We start from the raw sequence: 27,742 nt of genomic DNA, 5'->3' as shown, positions 1-27,742 counted from the left end.
TATTCAGGGTGCAGGGCAGAGACATCAGCCGCTCCACAGGAGGTGGAGCCAGCATTGTGGTGCCAGAGCACATCCCTATTCAGAGTCCAGGTGCACTCCTCCCACCCATCTGGATGTCAATCTCTCTATTCACCACCAGGCTACCTAGCCCTGTCCCTCTGGGTTTCCCCAGCCCTGTCACTCACACAAACCAGACAGGCAGATACACATCATAGCAGAGGCGGGCTGAAATGGTCCGGCAAGCAAATACCAACTTTCTAAAAGTGGTATTTGCAAACAAAGAATATTAAAATAAACTTTACTAAAAGATGTATTTTATTATTCTGAGTTCAGGTATACTAAACTCGAATTTCTACCATGTTCCCTGGGTCTGTTAGGATCATAGAATGTTACAATTCTAACAGCCCATTCTGGCCTATGGGAGCAGGTAGCCTTGCAATAGTGAAAAACGAAAATGGCTGTAATTCACTATTAGGACATGCCACACACATCACGGCTTGTCCTACCTTATGCTTACAATGCACCCTGCCCTTGGGCCTACCATAGGGGTGACTAATATGAAGTTAAGGGAAGGTTTAGGGACTGGGAAGTGGGTGCACTTGCCTAGTCAGCATGACAGTACCAGACTGCACGCAGGTTCTGCAATGGCAGACTTTAGACACATTTTACTAGGCCACTTCTGTGGGTGGCACAACCAGTGCTGCAAACCCACCAGCAGCATTTATATTTACAAGCCCTGGGCACTCCTGGTGCACATTACTGGGGTCTGATAGTAAACCAAATAAGCCAATCATGGAATCCAACCAACATATACATTTTAAATAGGGAGCACTTGCACTGTGGCACTGTTTGGCAGTGGCACAGTGCTCTGAGCAGCTAACACCAGCAAAACACATGAGGCACAGCGACAAAAAAGTGGAAGGGAGACTCACGCCAAGGTGCCAGGTCTAACAAATGGGAGGCAAAAAAAAGTGCATTTCCCATGTTAATTCCCAGAGAGATTTTAGACATGACTACGGCCCAAACCACTGAAGAGAATTACACCAAATTTGGCAACAAGCTAGATCTTGGTCCAGTAAGTATGCTTTTTCTGATATTGGTGTAAATCCATTTTGTAGTTTTTGAGATATTAAAGGAAAAACAAATTTGCATATCTAGGGACACTGACCCTTCGTGAAACCTCCCGATCTCATGCAGAGATCTAGTTGGATGCCAAGACATTTTAGGTCTGGGTCTGGGTCTTAGATGAGTCCCAAACAGTAAAGGTAGGTAAACCCTGGCCCTTAGGACTGGTGCTGGCGTCCCTCATGGACACCACCGGGGCCAAAAAATATTTTTTGATTTTTTTGCAGTGAAAAGTGCATAGGATTTGTAAATTTGCAGCAAAAATTATAAAACAGCACGCATGGTCGACCGCAATTGTTCTTTTTTTCAACCCCTGGGTCGGCCAGATCCCGGGGGCATGCTTTAAGTAGTAAAAAATGGTGGGGGGTGCCTGTGGACCGCCTCTATAAAGGGAAGCTTTGCCCCTGGAGACCATCAACTCCCTGAGGTTTATTTTTAAAAAAGGAGAGTGTGTGCGGCCCCCCTCCTTAGGCCTTTAAAGGCTCCGGGGGCCACCACCTCACAGGGGCTTATTAATTTAGGAAGGGCGGCCGAACGGATGCCCATCCTACTTCCTAATAGCCCTGGGGACCACTATCACCCTGGGGCACAAAGGAACTGAAAAAAAGGGAGGGGCCATATTTGGCCCTGGGGAGCTGCATTTTTTACTGCTTCCTACTTGTAGGAGCAATGCCGGGTCCCGTTGGTGGAGAGGAACTGGCAGGAACCACACGGGGCTTGAGGCTCCCCTTGCGGTCCTCAACGCAGCAGACTGGGGGCCCTGGGTGGCCACCAGGGCACCCAGAATAAAGAGGCTGGGCCTTTTGGATGGGTTTGGAGGAGCCAAAATTGTTCCAGGAAGGGGGGCTGCGTGGATCCCCTCCGCAAACAAGTTTATGCAGGGCACTGGGGGATGTGGTCTCTGGGGAACGAACCGACTTTAGAAATATAATAAATTATGCAAATGCCAAAAATCATCTGCAAGCTCTGCCCATTCAGCCACACCCCCTTTTCCTTGGTAGTATGCTAAGGTCTCCCCGCCTTCTACCGCGTTGATTGGAAGTTTACCAAAAGGCCCATGAGCATGTTTCATGCCAATTTTGGGGACAAGTTCTTGATGCAGAAGAATGCGAGGACATCTCCACCAACCAAAGAAGCACTTACTTCATTTAGTTAAGAGGAAGTACCCCTGTTTGGTGGTGATTCACCTCATTGTAGTCCTCATCTCCTGAGGAAGATTCATGTAATCACAGATTTGTGAATGAAGACGCTAAAGGAAAAATCACATCACCGAAATTACATGCACACAAGGTTACTGGAGACACTGCCCATTTATACAGCTATTGTGTAGACTGTGCACTAAACATTTACCCAACGAGGTAGCACTTACTAATTGACCAGTAGAAAGCATTCCAGTTGGGTAGACATTTCTGGCAAAACTGTGGACTCTTCTTGGTCAAAATGAGATTCCATTATGGCCCTGATGCTCATTTCAAAGACCGGAATCACTTTTTATATAAACACAATAGGTGCTCCAGTTGATGCTCCACTTCTGTTAAGCACAAATGATTCTAATTTCTTGAGCCTTGCAAAGGCAAAGCTAGTGTGTTCATCTCGTATTCCATGTCAAAAAACAATATGGAATCCTTAATGGAGGTGAATTCATTGATCTGTTGGAGCACAATCTGATGTGTAATGACTGAGATGAGCTCAACTAACTATAACTACGGAATTTCTCTAGTTTTATATAAGTGAAAAATCAGCTCAACTATAAAGTCCATGTAACCTTTGGTTTTTTCAATGAATTTCTATTTTTTCTATTTCGTAACTATAATGTCCCTGTAGCCTTTTGGTTTCTTCAGTCAATATCTAAGGTTTTTAAAGATCTATTTCCTAACTATAACACCCCCGTAATCTTTGCTTTTTTTCAGTGAATTAGACCAGTAGTCATGTTTGTAGCGGGGTGGAGAAAAGGGGTGGGGGCCTGTAACCAGCTCTCAGCAATCCCATTGTGTGGGACTTACTGGAGATAACAGGGGATTGTTGGACCCAAAGGACACTCAGGAGCCAAGGGTACTTTATACCCCTACTAATAGTGCACCAGGGAGCGCATTTGCAGAGTGGTGGTGAAAGGGGTTGGGGTCTCTGGTGACTTCTCGGGTTGGGCTTTTTAAAGATGTTTTATTTTATTAGGGAAACAGGGTCATGTGGCTCCCCTTCCTCTGGCCAATTTTGCAACCTGGGACCCCATCTCCTAGGGCCAGGCCTTTCTGCAATGGGGAGGGGACCTGTGGTCCTCCTCCTTCAGCTAACATTGGCCCCGGGGCCCCATCCTCTAGGGCCCAGACTTTATGCTTTTTATTATCTAATAGGGGAGGGGGCAGTACAGCCACCTTCCCATGGCCTATTTTGGCCCCAGCTACCCCATTCCCTGGGCCCAACCTATTTGTAATAAGGGAGTGTGCCGTGAGCATTTCTGAGCTCTTGCTTGCTGGTAGCAAAGCATTTGCTGTGACTTAGCAGGAGTGTTAAAGCTCCTGGCAATCCACAGCAAACAGCTATTTTCCTGGGATAAGCATTCGGGGACAAAGCAGGAGCTAGCCCTGGGGGATGGCAGTCCCAAGGGAAATTTGTGGCTCCAGGTGTCCCTCCATCTCTAATTTGAAACAATTACCCCGGGGAGGTGGTGGTCCCCATGGCTGCGGGGGTGCTTTAAGGGCCCCACCTTCATTTCATTTTAGCCTCAGGGAGGTGGGAGTCCCGGGGGCAAGGGCTGGCCTGCGTGCATACATTATAAATAGTGGCCGGAGAAGTGGCAGTTCCTGGGGGTGCGGGGGTCATGCAGGCCCCCTTCATTCATTTAATTTATTTTGCTCTGGGAGATGGTGGTCCAGGGGGCATGGGTGGGCTTAGTGGGCCCACCCACGTACATTATAAACCGTACCTCAGGGAGGTGGCAAACCCTGGGACTTTGATAATCCCTAGGAGGGGTGCACCATGTGCCCCCTCATGTTTTTAAGGTATTCCCCCAGAACCTGGCTCCCCCCCAGGGGCTTAAATAAAAACAAGCATTTGAGTCTGTGCTTGTTTTTGTAATATCACAAATTCTTGTCACATTTCTTTTACAAAAATGCTTTTTTGGACTTGCAGGGTTCCTCTGGGACCCCATAACCAACTTTAGGGGGTGAGGGTATTCCAATCCTGCCCCTTTTCTTTTTTTAACCTTTTTTTGTGGGCCTCTGTTGAAACCTCGTCCCAAGATGGCTACCAACACTTCCTGGTTGAAGTGTTGGCAGCCATTCAGAGCTCTGTATTTTCCAGAGCGAGCACATCTTTTTTCATTGAGTCATTATGACCACAGATATCAATAACCTTTTTTAAAAATTTTAAACAACTACTGAACGGATGTACACCAAATAACAGAAAGTATGATCTGAGTAACCAAATCTACCTTTCTGACAAATTTGGTGTAATTCTTTTTTTGACCTCCCTTTTTCTCAGCACTGCTAGACGGATCAGCCCTAAACTTTCCCTGCACAACAAGAATCATCAGGTCACGTTTTGGAAAAATTTCGTGGAGATTAGTCAAATGGTGCCAAAGATATAGGCAAGTCAAAAAATGCCTTGCCTATGGAAACATGGTCCTAACTATAACAACCTACTGGCGACTGAACATATATATCTATATCTATATCTATATTATCTACTGGCGGTCGCCAGTAGATAGTTATAGTTAGGACCGTGTTTCCATAGGAAATCCGCAACATTCTATTTGGAATAACTTTGGCGCCGAATGACGAATCCTCGCAAAATTTTCAAAATAGGTGGGGCGCTCCGCTCCGCTCGTATCCTAAAAGTCTCGGGGGGATTCGTCAAGTGGGGGCTGAGAAAAAAGGGGGGTCCAAAACGCGTTTTCCCATGCATTTTTCCATAGGTACCTTTAGTCCAAGGTACAGCCCAAATGGCTGAACAGAATTATTTGAAATTTGGCAAAGAGAAAGTCCTCAGGTCAGGGATGTGCCTTTTGCATATCTGGAGTCAATCTGTTCAGTAGTTCCTGAGAAAATTGCAGTTAAAAGTACATACATATCTATAGCCGTGCACCGTACGCGTACCATACGCGCACCGTATGCATACCGTACGCGCACACTGCCGTGCGCGAGCGTAATTCGGATTGGTGGTTACATGACAGTAATCATTCCAGTCGGTCGAAATCAGGAAGTGTCTGCCGCCATTTTGTGTGTCTCGCACTGAAAAACAAAGGTGAAGAACGTGAAAAGGGGGCAAGGTAGAGAGTTGCAGACCCTCTGGCCTTTGTCAGGGGGTCCAAGAAGGACCCAGAAGTGTAAAAAATAATTTATTTTTTTTCTAAATCGCGGGGTACGCGTACTGTGCGCGTACGGTACGCGTACAGCGGTAAAAAAATAAATAAAAATATAGAATTACAAATCAAAATTAAATGTTTAAAAAGAGCCGTTGTGTTTATGAAGTGTTTTTTTGGTACCTACAAGTAAGTACCGATGCAGAGTCTAAAGTTCAAGAGGAAGACTCTGTTCCCTTCATCATTGAAATGTACACCGTCTCCTCTATAAATGTCTTGCATGTTGTAACGCAAGTTGTTGTGGTATATAGAACCCATACCATAGTCTCTGAGGAAAGCAGAAACAGACTTATTTACGTGCTTTCTTGCTTTGTCAATCTGCGGACAACATTGGTTGGACCAGTTCCACTTTTGCCTTTGGCATATATTGGAATATACAAAGGCAGTTTGTGGAAAAAGTGACATCAATTGCACAAAGGTGTCCTTAATAAGCATTTCCAGACCTACCCCAGTTAAAGTGCCTAGGTCATTTCCACCACAGTGCACAATAATAAGGTGAGGCTGTGGGAGATGTAGAAAGGCTTTCACCAACGGCATTAATTGGTGCCACTTTAACCCTCTCTGACCAATCCATTTAATGTCTACATTTGGCAAAGCAAGGTCTTTCACAATACCTCTTTTTTCTGCAAACTTTTCACTCCAGAAGACATAGCTATGACCTACAATCCACACTCTGAACATCTTTCAAGGAGATCTGGATGCACTCAGAAGGTATCTTTCAGTAGAATGGCAATATGAAAAGAAAGATAGTTGTAAAATGGAGGCTAACATACTTTTTTTTTTTTTTAAAGAACTGATTGGCTGATTCAAACCATTTTACAGTTAAAACTAGGCTGTATGTTTAGATTTTTACAAGCATGTTTTGTATTGGTTCAGAAAAATGTGTACCCACAGAACATTACTTTGGATTTGCTGTTAGGTTTGAAAAGTCAAGCACTCTTGCTCTAAGGATTAGAAACATTGTGTGCTGAACTTATGACCTCTCTGCTCACACCAGTGTTCCATGACCTGTTGCTATGGTAGCAGGCAGAAGTCATGTTGGGGGAAGGGATCATTTGGAAAGGGTTGAAATTTCCAACCAATAGAAATGTGTGTTTCCATTTGAAGAAAATGTGGGAAGCGCTGTGATTTGGAGTTAACATGTATATGTGTGAAAAAAGAGAGGGAAACATTGCCATTAACTGGTTCTGGTGAGAGGAGAGAGGTGTACAGCTCAGAGATTGTTGCTGTGATAATCTGCTGTTTGAGTGACACATTTCTTTCTGAACTAACTACTTTTAAAGGTGAGTTATGAATTTGAGAGGGGGTGTATGTGGTGCATTTTGATATAAATAATAGAAATGTGATTCTTCTTTTAAAGTTGTGTTTCACATTTTGTGTTTTGGGAGATATTTAACTGTCTTGAACTTGTAAGATATTATTGAGTATGTCTTCACCATAAGTTAAGGTGTACTGGTATCACCCAGGAATACTGTTTTCTGCCTAGAATCACACCATGAGTCTGTGTGCACACAGGAATTGTTATCAGAGATTTAATTTGTGTTGCTCTTGCTCTGTTAGCCTTGCACTCGCAGGAAAGGGGCAGCTTGATTCCTTGAACTGTGATGGTTAGCATTCAGCAGAAATCACTTTCTCACAAATGAGAGGCAAATGCTAACACATTTGAAATTAACATGGTACATTTTCCTTCCACTTTTAAAGTTGTGTTTTACATTTTATGTTAAGGAAGATATTTAAGTGCCTTGAACTTGTAAGATATTATGGAGTATGTCTTCTCCAGAAGTTAAGGTGTACTGGTATCACCCAGGAATACTGTTTTCTGCCTAGAATCACACCATAAGTCTGTGTGCACAAAGGAATTGTTGTCAGAGATTTAATTTGTGTTGGTCTGGTTCTGTAAGAATGGCATTCGTAGGAAAGGGGCAGCTTGTTTTTTAGAACTGTGATGGTTTGTATTCAGCATAAAACAGTATCTCACAAATGGGAGGCAAATGCTAACACATTTGAAATTGATATGGTAGATTTTACTTTTAATCATGCAATGGGTAAGGTTGTTCCTACATGTACAAAACTCCAATTAACCCTTACCACACATGTACTTTTATATACATCACTCCAATGTTTATGCTGTTGTGGAAGCGTCCTTGCACATGTCTATTGTAACTGAAAATACACAGTCTGCAGAAGCAGACTCTTAGCACACACCCAGCTGCTTATCCTGTACTATCATGCTTAGTATTCACAACTGTGTGGTGTTTCAGATAGTAGTGAGTAACGTTAATACATTCAACATCACCAAGGCTCATTTCCTTTGCTGGAGTGTAGTCAGTCACCCAGGTTACACATGTTCATGGTCTCAAAAAGCTGTTTGGGCATGTTCTCTTTTCTCCTTTTGAAAACCATAATGAAAATGTGTTAGACTGTTAGAGTAATTATCACTTGCTCTACCACAGTAGTAAGTGTGCTTTCAAATTGCACAGGAATTGTAGTCAGAGATTCAATTTGTGTTACTCTGGTTCTTTTAGAATTGCATTCGTAGGAAAGGGGAAGCTTGTTTTCATGAACTGTGTTGGTTAGCATTCAGCCCAAATTAATATGTCACAAATGAGAGGGCAATGCTAACACATTTGAACTCTACATGGTAGATATTACTTCCACTCGTGCAATGGGTCATGTAGTTCCTACATGTTCAAAACTCCTATTAACCCTTACCACACATGTAGTCTTACATACATGTCTCCAGTGTTTATGCTTTTGTGCAAGCGTCTATGCAGATCTCTCTTGCACCTGACAGTAGACAGTCTCCAGAAGCACACTCTTAGCAGAGAGCAAGCTGTTTCTCCTGTACAGTCATGCTTACCATTCAGCACTGTCTGGTGTTTCAGATAGCAGTGAGTAACGCTAATACATTCAACATCACCAAGGCTCATTTCCTTTGCTGGAGTGTAGTCAGTCACCCAGGTTACACATGTTCATGGTCTCAAAAAGCTGTTTGGGCATGTGCTCTTTTCTGCTTTTGAAAACTATAATGAAAATGTGTTAGACTGTTAGAGTAATTATCACTTGCTCTACCACAGTAGTAAGTGTGCTTTCAAATTGCAAATCAAATTTTGTTTTCTGCCTAGAATCACACCATGAGTCTGTGCGCACACAGGAATTGTTGTCAGAGATTCAAATCGTGTTACTCTGGTTCTTTTAGAATTGCATTCGTAGGAAAGGGGCAGATTGTTTTCTTGAACTGTGATGGCTAGCATTCAGCCCAAATTAATATGTCACAAATGAGAGGGCAATGCTAACACATTTGAAATCAACATGGTAGATTTTCCTTCCACTCCTGCAATGGGTCATGTAGTTCCTACATGTTCAAAACTCCTATTAACCCTTACCACACATGTAGTCTTACATACATGTCTCCAGTGTTTATGCTTTTGTGCAAGCGTCTATGCAGATCTCTCTTGCACCTGACATAAGACAGTCTCCAGAAGCACACTCTTAGCAGAGAGCAAGCTGTTTCTCCTGTACAGTCATGCTTACTATTCAGCACTGTGTGGTGTTTCAGATAGCAGTGAGTAACACTAATACATTCACCATCACCAAGGCTCATTTCCTTTGCTAGAGTGTAGTACGTCATTCAGGTTCCACATGTTCATGGTCTCAAAAAGCTGTTTGGACATGTGCTCTTTTCTGTTTCTGAAAACTATAATGAAAATGTGTCAGACTGTTAGAGTAATTATCACTTGCTCTACCACAGTAGTAAGTGTGCTTTCAAATTGCAAATCAAATTTCGTTTTCTGCCTAGAATCACACCATGAGTCTGTGCGCACACAGGAATTGTTGTCAGAGATTCAATTTGTGTTACTCTGGTTCTTTTAGAATTGCATTCGTAGGAAAGGGGAAGCTTGTTTTCATGAACTGTGTTGGTTAGCATTCAGCCCAAATTAATATGTCACAAATGAGAGGGCAATGCTAACACATTTGAAATCAACATGGTAGATTTTCCTTCCACTCATGCAATGGGTCATGTAGTTCCTACATGTTCAAAACTCCTATTAACCCTTACCACACATGTAGTCTTACATACCTGTCTCCAGTGTTTATGCAGTTTGGAAGCGTCCATGCAGATCTCTCTTGCACCTAACAGTAGACAGTCTCCAGAAGCACACTCTTAGCAGAGAGCAAGCTGTTTCTCCTGTACTGTCATGCTTACTATTCAGCAGTGTGTGGTGTTTCAGATAGCAGTGAGTAACGTTAATATATTCAACATCACCAAGGCTCATTTCCTTTGCTAGAGTGTAGTACGTCATTCAGGTTACACATGTTCATGGTCTCAAAAAGCTGTTTGGACATGTGCTCTTTACTGTTTCTGAAAACTATAATGAAAATGTGTCAGACTGTTAGAGTAATTATCACTTGCTCTACCACAGTAGTAAGTGTGCTTTCAAATTGCCAATCAAATTTCGTTTTCTACCTAGAATCACACCATGAGTCTGTGCGCACACAGGAATTGTTGACAGAGATTTAATTTGTGTTACTCTGGTTCTTTTAGAATTGCATTCGTAGGAAAGGGGAAGCTTTAATTCGTGTTGGTTTTATTGTGTTTTTCACTCGTAGGAAAGGGGTAGATAGTATTATAAGATTTGAAAAGCTCAAAAAAATAGTAATATATTTAAATTATATAAAGGTATTTTTTTTTAGTTTCTTTCAGGTATTGCTGAACAACAGTGAAATAAATTAAAGATGCCTATAAAATCAAGAAAGAGAAAAGAACAGAAAAAACATTTATATTTGAAGATAACTGGAGGACCCAAATTAGTTGAAGATCCTCATGTTGGAAAAAAGAAAAAGTCTTCTGGTAAGCAGACTAAGGATTTTTTTTTAAATATCTTCAAAAAAAGAAAAAATTTGAAAAATTTCCCCACTGCAAATAGTGTTTCAAGTAGAAAACAACAGGACAAAAGTGAGAAATTACTAAATGCTAATGTACAATCAGAAGCAATAAAGATTGACTTAAAAAGAAAAACAGCATTTAAAGACATTCATAGAAAAATGTTTCAGAGAAGAGTGATGTCCAATTTGCTAAAGGATGTGAAAAAATATAAGAAGAAAGCGAAATTTTATAAGAGAAAGAAAGATATTGAATCAATTGTAGCTAAGGCTTTAGATTTAAAAAGAAAACTATTCATTTTAATTTTGAACAGGATCCGTACATTAGATAAAATGGTCAATGTAATGAAGTAACAAAGCAAAACGAAAAGAGTAGTGAAAAGAAATAACTTTTGTAAAGTGTTTTTAGGAGAATGGATGCATAGTTAAAGTACTGAACTATTTTTTAATGAAGAGAGTTATCTTCAAAGTAATAGTTTGCTGCATGCAGTTGACACCAGAGGTCGTGCTTATGAAGTGAAAGATGGTTGTGTAATGGAAAAGGAGAAAATGGTTCCAAGAAATGAGGAAGAAGTGATAGCTGATGAGGTTATGGGGAGACGTCCTAAAGCCCCAGTGTACATTTGGAATTGTAGTAGTATTTGTACTGTATGACAAGAATCTATTGATAAATTACGTGAGTTTCTAAGAGAATATAGTAAAAAAAAGTGTTAAACAGAAGATTAAGGCGCTTCAAAGACTAGATCCATGTAGAGTGAGAGAGAATACTGGTTTGCAAGGACATTCTCTGGCTTGTCTTTCTAGGAAAGTTTGCCAAAGTGTTTTTCACCATTTTAGGATGCTGGCAGTTCATCATACAGAAATGAGAAAGTTTGTGAGAAGGTTGTATTTTGCTAAAAGTCCAGCACAAAAGTTAAATGAGTTGAATAAGGCTTTGTTCCGTGGATCTGTATCAGATGTACAGAAGGTTACTGATGAAATTCAGTTTTGTTACTTTGGTCCGGAACAAGAAAGTGCAGGTAATGACACAGTTATTGAAGAAAATGTGGAAGAGAATGTAGAACCCACTGTTAGTAAAAATTTTGAAGATCAAATGACAAAATTTACTATCATCTCTAATGAAAGACCAAATATTACTTGTATTTGTTGCCGGAGAAGCCATTACAAAATTCAAACAAGAAATGTTGATCTGTATAAAAAAAGTGAAAATGAAGATAATTATAAGTGGAAGGATTTTGCAACATATATATTTCTGGAAAATAGTTTTGATTTGGGTGAAGATCAGCATACTTGTAAATACTGTTATAACAAGTTAGAAGAAAATAGAATGCCAGCCAGAGCTGTACATAATAATTTAGAATTGGTTGATATTCCTGCAGAACTTAGTGATTTAAATACGTATGAGTCTATACTCATTCAATGTGTCCATCCGTTTCAGACCATAGTGCATATGGAGCCAAAAACAGGTAAATTACCTCCTTCGGATTTACAAAGAGGTTTAAAAGGAAGAGTTGTCTATTTGCCATTGGATTTGAAAAAAAATATGGAAACAATTGATGCGGATAGATTGGAAACTGAACCATTAGTTATTCTGGTTAATGGAGTACCAACAAAGAATAAGAAAATTTGGCAGGACCTGGTAGATGTATGAAAAGTACAAAGAGCAAATTTATATTTGAAAAGAAATAATAAATGGTATGAAACAATTTATATGGATGAAGATGAAGAAGTTTTACTACCAGACTCAGGAATACCTGCTGGGCAAATTGAAAAAGTGGATAAGTCAAAAGAAGAAGAAATTTATGAACATTTCAGCATACATCCTCTTCATTCAAAAGAAGTTATGGCAAACACTATTGATTTGTTTCAGATGATAAAAGCACAAGGAACTCCCGTGAGTGTATGGGAGGAGAGCTTGGAAGCTCGTTGTTTTCCCCAGCTGTTTCCTACAGGAAAAGGTGGATGATATGATGAACGTCCAGTACAGATTCCTGCTTCTGAGTATCGGACTACAAGATTATATGCAGAAGATCCAAGATTTCGTCAAAGTATTCCTTATTTATTCCATCTTTTATTTGAAAGTGACTTGTCTGCACTATCTTATGCAGTAAATCACATTTTAAAAAGTGGAGTACATCTACATAATGTGTCTGCAAAGGATTTTAGGAACAAAGTTAGGGGTGGGCGGAATTTGCGGAATTAACCTCCGCAAATTATCGCGAGAATGCAGAAAATCTCCGCAAACACGCCGGAAATATCGCGAAGATGCGGAAGTTTTTTTGCCGCCTGTTCGCGGTATTTTTTGCGTGTTCGCGGGTCGCCAACTTACCCATGCGGTCGCTCACGGGCGCGGCCATCTTGTTTTCACTTGTCCCGCCCTCTGGCGTTGTTTAGTTCCTGTTCCGGGTCGCGCAATGCATGTTCGCGGTCGATATTTCCTGTTCGCGATCGCTTTTACTTGATCGCGTTGCTTTTTGCTTGCTCAGGGAGAAAATATCGCGCGAACTTGCGCACGTGGTCGCAACGGGCGCGGCCATCTTGTTTTCCACTCTATTGCATAGTTCTGGGGCCTGATTTTCAATCCTCCCTAAATCTTTTCAATCCTTTGTTTATAGCCACTTTTTTTGGATCTTTATTACTTATTATTTCTCTAACTATTTTCCTGCCTCTATATTTTTTGTTTTTGTGTACTTTTTTTTTGTTTTTTAGCTACTTTTTCTCTTTGTATTGCCCGCTATTTATTTCCTTTACTCCTTTATTTATTTTACCTTTTCTTTCCCGCCCCGTCCCCAGAACCATGTCCAAGGGCAGGGCTGTTCGCCGGCGCAGCCAGAGCCGCGACCGCCTTCCTTGCGGAAGGCGGCGCCCACAAGGGGTGCATGCACGGGCCTTATTTGGGGAGGCGGAGTTGGCTGCACTAATTTTCTTTGTGCAGCGCCACCTCCCCTCAACCCTGGCAGCAGGTGGGAGGCCTGGGTCCGGGTACGGCCTCCGGGAGCGTCGGCAGCGGTGGGGGAAGGTGCGCCGGGCAGTGTCGCGCATCTCTGGGGTCCGGCGCACCCAGGCACAGCTGACGCACCGGTGGTCCGACATCCTGGACCGTGAGCAGGACCTGCTGGACCTGCTAGGAGTGGAGGTCCCGGGGCTTGGTGAGTACCTATTTAATTATTACAACTTTGTGTCTGTTCTTCTGCTCTATGTTATATATTGCGAATATCTTTTTTTCCTTCCAACCAGCTAGAATGTTGCTGCTTGCAATACATTCCAGGTTAATAACGTTTAAAAGTCTTCTGTGATTATGACACAGGTGCTCTTCTGCGCTACTACTAATCTTACTTGTTTGCAGCTTTGCGTTTGCGCTTGCTTAGCGTGATTCTTTACGAGTTTATTTTAGAGAAATTAAGTTACGTAATGCTACAGTGACTCACGTCCACTCCTTACTTTGTCCTGTCACTAATAGATAGGGGCGGATTGATACATAGGTTTAGGTACTTTGTATGAGCTTCTAATTGGTTAGTGGTATGCGTGATGCCCCCCTCACTCAGTTACGTGACGTGCTGCTAGTACGCCAGTCTTTAGAACCTTTCTAGTTTGTTCAATGAGTGGAGGTAGGCTTTGCAGTTACTTAGCAGTAGCAGATCAGCATCAATCAAACCAAAATTTGGTGTATACAAAAAATGTAGTCATGTTCATGTGTCCTCCATGATTGGATCATACACATTGTTGAGGAATACAGTCGAAATGCATACTTAATGTACAATTGGCATGCCTGGAATAGGTGGGCTAGGTTGGGTGGTACGTTGTACTAATACTTAGGCTTACTTGTAACTTAGTTTTCTGGAATCATAATGGAAGAATGGATTACTGTTGATAAATAGTAACTTAAGTAGTCGAACTGCGAATCCCCCGATATTACATGTTGACCAGATGAGATCGGTCAATGTAGTTATTGCAATTGTTTACATAAGTGTTTTTTGACCGTTGTTGAAAAATATTGTATTTGCTTAAGTTGACACCATCCATCAATGTTTGTCTCTTTCTTATATCTTTCCTGTTCATCAGCACCCAGGGGCAGACGGGCAGGGACTGGGCAGTCGGCGGGACAGGAACACCACGAGGAGGACACCGCTGAGGGCTCCTCTGCTGGCCCCAGTAAGTCTTCTTGTTTTTAATAATATTTCTTATTCCATAACTTTTACTGCCCCATTTCTCCCGAACTATAGTGTGTTTCCAAATGCTATTTTTTTACCACCAATTATCCTTCGATCTGTACGGTTTCAAAAAGCTTATCCCTGCCTCCGCTATGATGACTGAGTACTACTACATACTATCAGTCTGTCTGTCTGTACTGTAGTAGCTAGTCTTGCCCAGTTGGCCAGTGCCACTCTTTGTGAAAGGTTGTAATATAAAACTCATATTCACCAGTAGCTCGTACAATCCGTTGGGTCGTTGTCTTGTACTACTTTTTACTCTTGTTGATGTTTAGGCTTTGAAAATTCACAGCAACAGCCCTACCAGATTTCTTAATATTTTGATATGATACCCTATAGGACATACAACTGTTGTATGGATCTTGCACATACATTTGCACCAGAAAATAGGATGTTGGTGATGGTAGGTTGGACCTTCCTTGCACACCTCAATCAGAAATTCCGCACCCACCACAATTCCACTGCTTGACTATAGTACTGTCTTGTCATACCTATTAGGTCTCGGAACCCTCCCCCCAAGATAACCAACAAGTAGACAACCCAGAACATTAACACACCCAACCTCTGTCGTGGAAGCAATTCACATGCACACCCTTACTTTAATTTGCTCAATCGTGTAAGTTAGTCCACTCCACACCAAATACCACAAAGTCTATGTAAGTTTAAAATTTTTATTTCAATTTGAGAAGGTCTGTACACTGTTTTCTTAGCAGCACCAACCGGCAAATCAATAACATTAAAACAATATACATTGTTACACTTATACAGTTGGGAATTAAATCATGATAACTGAAGTGGTGGAAGGCAGCACCACCATCCCATAGCAATTTAGTTTATATACATTTATAAATGAAGATGTGAGTGAAGGGACCCCTCACCTCAGAAGAACCTAGTACTGGTAGTTGGTGCATCGTTCAGAAGCTCTGGTTCGTAGAAGCGAATCTTGCGTCTGTAATGCGAAAAAAGAAATGGTGTGCGTTAGTATATTGCAACTTGCAAGCATTTCTCAGCCGTGCCAAAAAGTGTAGCATCTATGGATAAGCAATATGGACTAACAGTAACAGTAGTACACCAGTTCTTCCTAAAAAAGTGGCTTGTTAATGTTTGTTGACCGCCTGTACGCAGCGCGTAGACTAGACAGTAGCAGTGTGAGGCAGGTCATGTGGGCTCAAAGGTGTCTTAAGAAGCTGCAAGGTAAAGGTAACGTCACATGTGCATGGCTAGGGCTAATCAAGCAAATGCTACAATGATCATATAACTTAGTGTCTACTCTACTACTACCTGATTTGTACTAGTGATTTATGTTAGTATTAACTCATTTTTCAACCTTGCTACTGATCAATAGGGGGGAGGTGTATATGTTGCCTAATAAATGTGTAATGTTTTCTAGGCGCACTACCGACCACCATTGCTGGGGCCAGCGAAGGCGACGCAGAGGGCGAGGATGCAGCAGTTGCAGATAGCAACGGAGGGGGAGTGGCAGCACCAGTGGCAGGCGGTGGTAAGTTAGATTCATAATCTTTAACTATTGTTGAACTTGACAGCACACTCACTGCAAAGGTGTACTGTATGTATATGTGTACTGTAAAGTTGTGAATTAGGGCCCCATTAGGATGGTGGGCGTATTGCCCCCGCCGGGCTGGCTGGAATTCACTGCCGTCACAGCAGGGGCAAACCTCCCGCCATCCCTGTAGAAAATATTCAGACATGTCTAGGCGGAAAAGGGTTCAATATGGCGGTGGTGTCTCTCTCACCACACCGGCAGCCATATAATCTGCATTTTGGAATGCCTTTGCGTGGCGGCATTACCGTCCGCCACGGAAAGGCATGCACACATTGCAGAGTATGCTTGGGGGCCCCCATGGAGGGTACCTACCGATGCTATGGTACCCCCCCGACTTTCAAAGCAAAACGTGACAGGCTCCGTGCGAGGCCCGTCATGTTGTGCTTGGAAAAGCAGCACAACATTTTAGCATTGCTTTCAGCAAAGCCAACCAGAATTTAAATTAAAAATAACAGGGTGCGCCCGCCACTGTGCCGGGCGCATCATCCTAATTAATTGTCCCCACGGGACCCCCACCCTTTTTAGCAGTCGGATGGCGGGCGGACAAAGTCCGCAGTCTATCCGATGTCGTAAGTAAGTATGAGTTCTTGGGGACGTTTGAAGAGTGAACTAGAAGACTAGAATTCCCTTTAATTGGTATAGGACTAGGAGCCAGAGTATTGAGTAACCAATGGCCTCATCTATCTGATTTCAACTCCGCTTTGAAAGTTTTATGGAGAAGAGCACCTGGTGCACTGTTCAACTAAAAAGTGTAAGACATAGCGTGTGTTTGATTTCAATAATTTCTGACTGTTTAAGACACAAACAGATAGATGCGACACACCTCACTCATTGACTGGTCCTACTATGCATTCTTTGGAGTGGTGTTTGAAACTGACATCATTGACAACATGTCCATTATTGATTCTGCCTCCCCCAAACGTCTCTCTTACCGGTGCTTGATGTTTATGTCCAACTGTGGCACAGCACTGGCTGCATGGTGAAGATGGTTTCCTTTTTCATACATGCCATGATTGGGGTGGTGGTGGTAGTATAGTAGTAGTAGTATACACTGGCAGGGTGGCAGCATTTCCAAAAAAAGAAAAGGAGATAGTCAATCGCCTTTGAGAGACTGTTAGAGGAGTAGTTGAATGAAGTACATCACAGAATTTACCGAGCAACAATTATATGCTCAAATATTTGACAAAAAAACTGAATGCTGGTTATTATGAGGATAGCCTACTAGACAGAGTTACAAACTATAGTTTTGTCGACTTGGCTATGCCTACAGTCTAACAGTTAGTGCTGTATATGAGGAATGACAACAAACAAATCCAATCAATGCCGGCAATTCATGCTGAGGTATATGTTCCTTTGTTAAATAAAATAACCTGTGAAATATCCTACTCATGGGTGGGCAAGCAGAAGAAGATCATCGCTCTGCATTGAAATTGAAGTAGTGTTGCTTTCACCACATCCGCCCCAGCAAGTGTGTGATTAAGTATTGGTGTACATTTAATTTAGTTACACCTCGACAATAAGTCACACAGCCCGGGGGAAGAGGGTTAGGGTCCGTTGATTGGATGGGAAGGGGGATTTTGGGAAAGGTTTGACATAGAAAAACAGTATGCATACATAGACAAACAAACGAGAATCATTGAAGACTACCATACCATATCCATTCCATATGTTAAGGTATAAAAAAGGAAATGCATGCATGATGAGACCCGGATTACATACACTTCTATTTCTTGTTCTGTTCCGGCCTTAATACTTTAACAGATAGCAAATAGAAATTTTAAATATTGGTAGTGAAGAATCGTAAACACAGAGCAAACGTAATGATGATTGATAATAACAACTCCAAGAACACACTGTTGTAAAGAATGTATACAAGATATTAATCAAATTATTTAAAAGAAGTGAAAAGTGGATACTGTTACTGTCTTATCCTGGTCAAAAATGTGGACTGGTTTTTTGCATCTCGGCATTCCTCTTGCTCCTCTCGTCCATCAATCTTGGGTGTGTCGCCTCACCACTCGCCACTGCCCGGCTGGAATAAAAAGGTGATTGATTGGTAAGGTAATTAATATGCATTGTAATGTTTTACAAAGTTTTGGACAAGGCCCGGCCTGTAATTTTAGATTGAAAACCAAAGGGGATATTCAGAAAGAAAGTGAAAACAAATGCACAAGTGATGGTGTAGTGCAACAAGAACACTTTCCGAGGTGGCATGTATGCATATGCATCATCTCTACTGTAGTCTGTTTCCAGCATAGACCTTCAACGGTAACAGGAGAGATCAGGCCCACAGTGCTTACCATTAGCACATCCTACGTTAACACTTTAGAGTCCTTTTTTTTTTCTCTCAAAGAGTTGGACAAACGCAAAGCACATTATCCATTCCAGACATAGCATTTTACAGTTAAAGTTAGTAAAATCAATGCACTGCAGTCATCCCACCGCTACACTCTATTCAACTTCTACACAGACATTTGGGTGTGCTGTGGTTGTTGTTCACGTGTTTACCTTTAGGCTTTTCCGTTTTATGCCACTCATGAAACATCCTCCTGACTTCATCATCAGCTCTGATACTTCTACTGACTGAAGATCGGCCTGCAGTACAAGTGTAATTTTTATAACACAACAAGAGTAGAAATATAAATATTACTGACTTGAGTCATTCTTTATTGTGTACAGAAAGATAGATTACCACTAGTACACTTTGACATCACTTTGTGCACAACAAACAACGCAAACACAAAGACCAATAGCTCAGAGTCAGGTGTCCAATGCATGCCATTAATTATCATCATTTATTACCTGTTCCTTCTCATCTTAAGTTAACGGGCCGTCTCTTTCGCCATCATCATGACGGACGGTGCTGTTAAGTCACAGTCATTTGCATTGCGCAGATTGAGTGAGTCCCCTTCCTGTATTGAATTAAAAGCAATGTATCACCAAGATGCAGGAGACGTACACATTTCTAGTTTGCCAGAAGGGGAAAATTAGTAATTACTAGTGTGTTCTGTAGAAAGTTGATTAGTGGCAGTGCACAATTACATCAATTCATGCGCAACACACCACAAAATCTACATCATTCAGTCTGCTATTCTGCGGCCAATGCATGGCATCAATCATTACCTGTTGCATCTCATCTCGTTAACGCTGCAGGCCGTCTCTTTCGCCATCATCATGATGGACGGTGCTGTTAAGTCACAGTCATTTGCATTGCGCAGATTGAGTGAGTCCCCTTCCTGTATTGAATTAAAAGCAATGTATCACCAAGATGCAGGAGAAGTACACATTTCTTGTTTGCCAGAAGAGGAAAATTAGTGTGTTCTGTAGAATGTTGATTAGTGGCAGTGCACAGTCAATTACATCAATTCATTCATGCGCAACACACACAACAAAATCTACATCACTCAGTCTGCTTTTCTGCGGACAATGCATGGCATCAATCATTACCTGTTGCATCTTATTTTCAGTTAATGGCCAGTCTCTCTCGGCTCTGAAGGAGGATAGCTATAGAAGTCATCAGATTCATGGTCCACTTGTTTTGGAAGGACGAGGAAAGTTTGAATTTGTTGTTACCATCATCCAATCATCATTCATGAGGGAAATGGAATTGACCAGGAGATGCAGTATGATCGAGCGGAGGAGCTGGATTCTGAGGACTGTAGTGTCAAATGGCAGACACCTGAAACTTGTATCTTAAATGAGAAGATTAGAAGACGGTGATAATGCATTGGTTGCGATTCACAAGTTTATAACCGGAACAACAGACACAAACAAAGGGGGAAAAAAGGGAGGAAGACAGTAAGTGCGAGCCTAATTGTCAGGGAAGTATAGCTCGTCCTCAAACTCTGGGGGATCTTCCAGTAGTAGGTAATCATCTGACACAATACTTCCGTCACCTGAGCCGCTGTCCTCATCTTCCTCTGTTGATTCATGCATTGTGTAATTCGGTGGTATGAAGTGCTGATTCATTTTGATCATTGTTAACCTCTCCACGTTTTTGGGAGATAGACTGGTCCTTCTCAAGGTTACAATGGAACCTGCAGCACTGAAAACACGTTCGGAAGAGACACTTGCGACAGGGCAAGCCAGATAGCTTATCGCCAGCCTGCTGAGCTGTGGCCATTCAGACCTTTTCCTATGCCAATACTGCACTGGGTTTTGATCAACGTACACCTCTGTTGGGTCGTCCAGATAGGCCTGGACCATCCGCTCAATGTTCAGGGTTGCTGCTGGTAAGCTTTTGTGCTGTTTTTTCTGTGCATCAGCACTGTGCTTAAGGCCCATCTTTACATACCAATCTGATAATGATTGTACTCGGCCGAATGATCCAGTTATTGTTTTTGTAGTCGATGGTGATGGTGAGTGTTGCGATTGTGAGCCAACCGCACTGCCCTCAGCCGACGAAGTTGCACTTGATTCTGCATGGCCTGCTTCAGTATCAGTACTTGTTGTGGGTTGATGTGGCGGGCTTTTAATTAGCAGCCCTTCGTTTTCAAACTTGATGGCTGCTTCAGCTATACAACTTTTGTAGCGGGCAACATCAGTGTCGGAAAAAGAACGGAATAGTCCTAATTTTGCACGTGGATCCAGAATTGTGGCACAAATGTAATGTTCTTGTGACAAAATTTTATTTTGTATCCTTACATTTTCTGATAAGCGCCTGGATAAGCTCTCCACCAAGTCATGGGCTTGCCTTCTGTCCTCTACACCTTTGTAGGATTCAGACACATTATTCAGCTCATGCTCTAGCATTTGCAACAATGGGATAGCTTGGCCCATTGTACAGTCCTCCTTGCTGACTTCACGTGTGAAGACCTCAAAAGGAGACAGCATCTCAGTCAGGCATTGAATTAGGGTCCATTGCTCCCTCTGAAGGGTCATGCCTTTAACACTAGCATCACTGCTTCTGTACCAGACATAATCATTGAGTGACCTGTGCTGTTCGTACAGACGATCAAGCATGTAATACGTTGAGTTCCAACGTGTTGCCACCTCCTGGATGAGTGCCTTGACTGGCACCCTACGCTCACGTTGGAGGATCCTCAGCTGCTTCCGAGCTTTAAAAGAATGGCTGAAATGAGTGCATATTCTTCGGCAGATGGACAGTAAATTGCTTACTATGGGTTCTTTTTTCAGAAAGTCTTGCACTATAATGTTTATGCAGTGTGCCAAACACGGAACCCTGAAATAGGAACCAAGTTCCATGGCCTTAAGTACATTACTGCCATTGTCTGTGGCAACAAAACCAATACCAAGCCCTCTGGGCTGCAGCCATTCCAAAACCTTGGTGCGAAACTCTTCTAAAATGTTTTCAGCCGTATGAGATTTCTCCATGGCGAACATGGCTACAGTTGCATGTTTCCGAGTACCTTCAAAAATCGCAGCTGTGTCAACAACACCTCGTGCAGATAGTTGATCTTTAACCCCCACAAAAGAGATCCAGTGTGCAGTGATACACATGTAATCTGTGGCTTGGCAACTGGTCCACATGTCTGTTGTCAGGTGGATATTGTGCACAGCACTCTTCTGCAAAGCTTGTCCAACCAATTCCAGCACATCATGATGTAGTGCCGGAACAGCAATTCTTGCGAAATAGGACCGGCTTGGAACTTTCCATTTCGGGCAGATGGCAGACACAAATTCAAGGAAACCCACCCCTTCCACAAATGAAAAAGGAAGAAGGTCCAGCGCTAACATTTTAGCCAGCTTCGCATTGTACAATCGTGCCGTTGGGTGGTTGCGTTGGAACTGCCCCTCCAACCTAAACATGCTGTCAATGGTAGGCTGGCTTACTTTCCTTAGTGGTGCCATTAACACACTAAGGCTCAACGACACAGATTGTCTCATTGAGGTACTCGCCGGTCGCCTTGGTGTCTCACCCACACTCTGAGTATGGCTCTTACTGCGGTGCCACTCTGATGTTACTGAGGAGGATGTGGGCGTTACCACTGCAGTGACTGCACTACTGGAGACAGGGCTAGAAATGCCTCCCTGTTCTTCACCTGCCACCACAATAATATCGCTCCCTGATTCCTGACCAACTTCAAAGGGTTTAGTTTTCCTACTTTCTTTTAACTTAAGTAGGTGATCCTCCCACACAATAGTGTGGTGTATTCTGAGATGACTTGCTTGCCCTCCGGTACCATAGTTTGTACCAAGCTTACCACGCCGAACACCTTGCCGACAAATTGCGCATATAGCAACGTTCTCCTCCTTGGCGCTAACAGAAAAGAAGTCCCAAACTGGGGAGGAGAACTTTCTGGCACTGCTGGATGTGCCACTTTCAACACCAGATGAACTTGAGGGGGTGCTTGAAAATATGTGACCCTGTCCACCTACACTGTGACTTTTACTACCACTTCCTACTGAGGTGGTTGAGCTGGATGTAGGTCCCTGCCGGGCCTTGGAAAATATGGCAGCTGGAGGTAGTGGTGGTGTAACCTGTGTTGGTGAGATCCGTGCTACATCCCGCTCAGTAGCAGCCTTTCTGGATAGGGTTAGAATGTCGGTCTCCAATCCCTTTGGGGCGGGAGTAATGTGCGTGATGACTGGCTCGTCTTCATCAACATCATCACCCCCCTCTTCTACATCTACCTCCATAACTCTAAGTTTTTCTGGGACCTTCCTTTTCAGAAGCAATGTCTTGTGGCGTACTTCACTCTCAGACCGAGCTAGTGGGACCCAAGTGTCATCACGATCATCAGAAGCGGGGCTTGAAGAAGAAGATGATGGACTAAGCCTCCTTTTCCTTGCTGGTGGTCTGGAAGACAATAGATGTTCTGAAACAGTGGTTTGACTTCGCTCCGCTTTGTCTGCAGGAAGCTCGATTTCCTGAAATGCCCCTACGTCAGGAGCAACAACTACTATGGTGGGCTGTTGTGGCGGCTGCTGCTGTTCTGGTTGCGGTGGCTGCTGCTGCTGTTCTGGTTGCGGCGGCTGCTGCTGCTGTTCTGGTTGCGGCGGCTGCTGCTGCTGTTCTGGTTGCGGCGGCTGCTGCTGCTGTTCTTGTTGCGGCGGCTGCTGCTGCTGTTCTTGTTGCGGCGGCTGCTGCTGCTGTTCTTGTTGCGGCGGCTGCTGCTGCTGTTCTTGTTGCGGCGGCTGCTGCTGCTGTTCTTGTTGCGGCGGCTGCACACTGATCTGCTGAGTTTGCGCCTGCGTTGAACTTGATTGTGTACTACTTTGCGGTAATGACATTTCTTCAACATCGCTGCCCGTTAGTAGACTGGCTACCTCTGCGACAGTAAAGCCCTTGGGCCTAGGTTGGTGGGGTTGCTGGACCGCTGTGCTGCTCCCAGCTTGGTTCCCGGACAACGCTTTGGTGCCAAAAAAAACCTTGGCCGGCACACCACCAGTCGTGGTTAATGGCACTTCCTTTTTCTGTTCCTTCTTCTCACCAGCAACTTTCTTGGTACTGGACCTGGTACCTTTCTTTGGGGCCATCTTATTCCGACGTCAGGCAGGAGGCAGATGCACAACAAGTTCTGGTCACACGTGGGCGTGATGCGCAGCAGGACTTCTGTCTGGCTGGCAGTACAACGGGTAGCCAGGTGATGCCGATGACACCTCCTACTCTGTCTTTTGTGCACCTAAAAGCAAAGAAGACAGGAGAAGAACATCAGTGAAATGTTGCATTTGTTTTTGTGGTTCAGTTACTTAGTACTGTACTAGTGCAAACAAAAGATAGTCTAGCCATTTATGAATTTTTTTTAACTAGAGCTATGTTATACTACTAGTACTGTGTACAGCCACACTACACTCTCAGGAAGGTGATGTCTAAAAATTCAACAGATCACATAGAAAACACTTGATCAATAAAGCTGTGGCTACCTGCTCTGGTAGCAGTGGATGAAAGCAGGCCTGCTGGCAGACAAGGCCAGGCAAGCTTGCAGGCCTAGGCCTCAAAATGGCCACCAGCCACATGGCGAGCCCCAACAATATCAGCAAGGCCACCCCAAAAAACACACTTCCCCAACTCAATCCAATGCCATCCATGCCCTAAATGATGTCTAAATTCAACAGAGCACACAGAAAACAGTAGATTACTAAAGCTGTGGCTACCTGCTCTGGTAGCAGTGGATGAAAGCAGGCCTGTTGGCAGACAAGGCCAGGCAAGCTTGCAGGCCTAGGCCTCAAAATGGCCACCAGCCACATGGCGAGCCCCAACAACATCAGCAAGGCCACCCCAAAAAACACACTTCCCCAACTCAATCCAATGCCATCCATGCCCTAAATGATGTCTAAATTCAACAGAGCACACAGAAAACAGTAGATTACTAAAGCTGTGGCTACCTGCTCTGGTAGCAGTGGATGAAAGCAGGCCTGCTGGCAGACAAGGCCAGGCAAGCTTGCAGGCCTAGGCCTCAAAATGGCCACCAGCCACATGGCCAGGCCCAACAACATCAGCATGGCCACCCCAAAAAACACACTTCCCCAACTCAATCCAATGCCATCCATGCCCAAAATGATGTCTAAATTCAACAGAGCACACAGAAAACAGTAAATTACTAAAGCTGTGGCTTCCTGCTCTGGTAGCAGTGGATGAAAGCAGGCCTGTTGGCAGACAAGGCCAGGCAAGCTTGCAGGCCTAGGCCTCAAAATGGCCACCAGCCACATGGCGAGCCCCAACAACATCAGCAAGGCCACCCCAAAAAACACACTTCCCCAACTCAATCCAATGCCATCCATGCCCTAAATGATGTCTAAATTTAACAGAGCACACAGAAAACAGTAAATTACTAAAGCTGTGGCTACCTGCTCTGGTATCAGTGGATGAAAGCAGGCCTGCTGGCAGACAAGGCCAGGCAAGCTTGCAGGCCTAGGCCTCAAAATGGCCACCAGCCACATGGCCAGGCCCAACAACATCAGCAAGGCCACCCCAAAAAACACACTTCCCCAACTCAATCCAATGCCATCCATGCCCAAAATGATGTCTAAATTCAACAGAGCACACAGAAAACAGTAGATTACTAAAGCTGTGGCTACGTGCTCTGGTAGCAGTGGATGAAAGCAGGCCTGTTGGCAGACAAGGCCAGGCAAGCTTGCAGGCCTAGGCCTCAAAATGGCCACCAGCCACATGGCGAGCCCCAACAACATCAGCAAGGCCACCCCAAAAAACACACTTCCCCAACTCAATCCAATGCCAGCCATGCCCTAAATGATGTCTAAATTCAACAGAGCACACAGAAAACAGTAGATTACTAAAGCTGTGGCTACCTGCTCTGGTAGCAGTGGATGAAAGCAGGCCTGCTGGCAGACAAGGCCAGGCAAGCTTGCAGGCCTAGGCCTCAAAATGGCCACCAGCCACATGGCCAGGCCCAACAACATCAGCAAGGCCACCCCAAAAAACACACTTCCCCAACTCAATCCAATGCCATCCATGCCCAAAATGATGTCTAAATTCAACAGAGCACACAGAAAACAGTAGATTACTAAAGCTGTGGCTACCTGCTCTGGTAGCAGTGGATGAAAGCAGGCCTGTTGGCAGACAAGGCCAGGCAAGCTTGCAGGCCTAGGCCTCAAAATGGCCACCAGCCACATGGCGAGCCCCAACAACATCAGCAAGGCCACCCCAAAAAACACACTTCCCCAACTCAATCCAATGCCATCCATGCCCTAAATGATGTCTAAATTCAACAGAGCACACAGAAAACAGTAAATTACTAAAGCTGTGGCTACCTGCTCTGGTATCAGTGGATGAAAGCAGGCCTGCTGGCAGACAAGGCCAGGCAAGCTTGCAGGCCTAGGCCTCAAAATGGCCACCAGCCACATGGCCAGGCCCAACAACATCAGCAAGGCCACCCCAAAAAACACACTTCCCCAACTCAATCCAATGCCATCCATGCCCAAAATGATGTCTAAATTCAACAGAGCACACAGAAAACAGTAGATTACTAAAGCTGTGGCTACGTGCTCTGGTAGCAGTGGATGAAAGCAGGCCTGTTGGCAGACAAGGCCAGGCAAGCTTGCAGGCCTAGGCCTCAAAATGGCCACCAGCCACATGGCGAGCCCCAACAACATCAGCAAGGCCACCCCAAAAAACACACTTCCCCAACTCAATCCAATGCCAGCCATGCCCTAAATGATGTCTAAATTCAACAGAGCACACAGAAAACAGTAGATTACTAAAGCTGTGGCTACCTGCTCTGGTAGCAGTGGATGAAAGCAGGCCTGCTGGCAGACAAGGCCAGGCAAGCTTGCAGGCCTAGGCCTCAAAATGGCCACCAGCCACATGGCCAGGCCCAACAACATCAGCAAGGCCACCCCAAAAAACACACTTCCCCAACTCAATCCAATGCCATCCATGCCCAAAATGATGTCTAAATTCAACAGAGCACACAGAAAACAGTAGATTACTAAAGCTGTGGCTACCTGCTCTGGTAGCAGTGGATGAAAGCAGGCCTGTTGGCAGACAAGGCCAGGCAAGCTTGCAGGCCTAGGCCTCAAAATGGCCACCAGCCACATGGCGAGCCCCAACAACATCAGCAAGGCCACCCCAAAAAACACACTTCCCCAACTCAATCCAATGCCATCCATGCCCTAAATGATGTCTAAATTCAACAGAGCAAACAGAAAACAGTAGATTACTAAAGCTGTGGCTACCTGCTCTGGTAGCAGTGGATGAAAGCAGGCCTGTTGGCAGACAAGGCCAGGCAAGCTTGCAGGGCTAGGCCTCAAAATGGCCACCAGCCACATGTCCAGGCCCAACAACATCAGCAAGGCCACCCCAAAAAACACACTTCCCCAACTCAATCCAATGCCATCCATGCACTAAATGTGATTGAAAATGAAATATATTCAAAAAACAAAAGGAACAGTTGCTTCATCATGCACACACACACCCATGAGGCCATGCCCATGGCTAGCTCGGGCCTACTACTACAACCCACAAAATTAAAATAAATTAAAAAAAAAAAAAGGAATGATGATAATTAATTATCAAAAATAAATTGTAGTTACACAACAACTGCAATGCCCACAATCAAACACAACAACCACTTACTTGTAAAATATCCTATTCCAAAAATCCTGAAATCCAATTGCAATGATGCAGCAGACAAAAAGAGTGATCTTTCCAGCTCCAAATCCAAAGGCAGAATGAGCAGGAGATGGACAAAGCACTGGGAGGAGCCTGCTGGACAGGAACAGGAAGTTGGAGAATCTGTGTCACTTCCTCCCTCTCTCCACCTTGTAAAAAAAAAATGACTCCTTGCACAAAAAAGGAAAGCCAAATGTGAATGTAAGGAGTTCTTTTCATCCAAAATCAGTATTTGCAGATGGTTTCATGCTGCTAGAGCCGATATTCCTCTCCAAATTGTAAATTTTACGTTGTTGAGTTCTCCAGCTTCACATTACTTCCGCCGGCGTGTCGAAAACGATATGATCGCGTTCTCTTCTTTGTCCCTGTCGCGTTGGATATGACGTGTTCGCGGTCTCTTTCTCCTGTTCGCGTTCGATTTCATGTGCCCGCGTCCTCATTCTCTGGCTCGCGATGTAGAATGACATGTTCGAGATCTCAATCTTCTCATACTCGCGCGGTGCATGATCGCGAGAAGAAAGACGTGATCGCGCGACAAATGACGTGATCGCGTGAAAAATGAC

Source organism: Triturus cristatus, chromosome 7 (genome assembly GCF_964204655.1).
Source record: "Triturus cristatus chromosome 7, aTriCri1.1, whole genome shotgun sequence".
Lineage (NCBI taxonomy): Eukaryota > Metazoa > Chordata > Amphibia > Caudata > Salamandridae > Triturus > Triturus cristatus.
The sequence above is the reverse complement of the archived record's forward strand: the minus strand, read 5'-3'. Positions refer to the sequence as shown.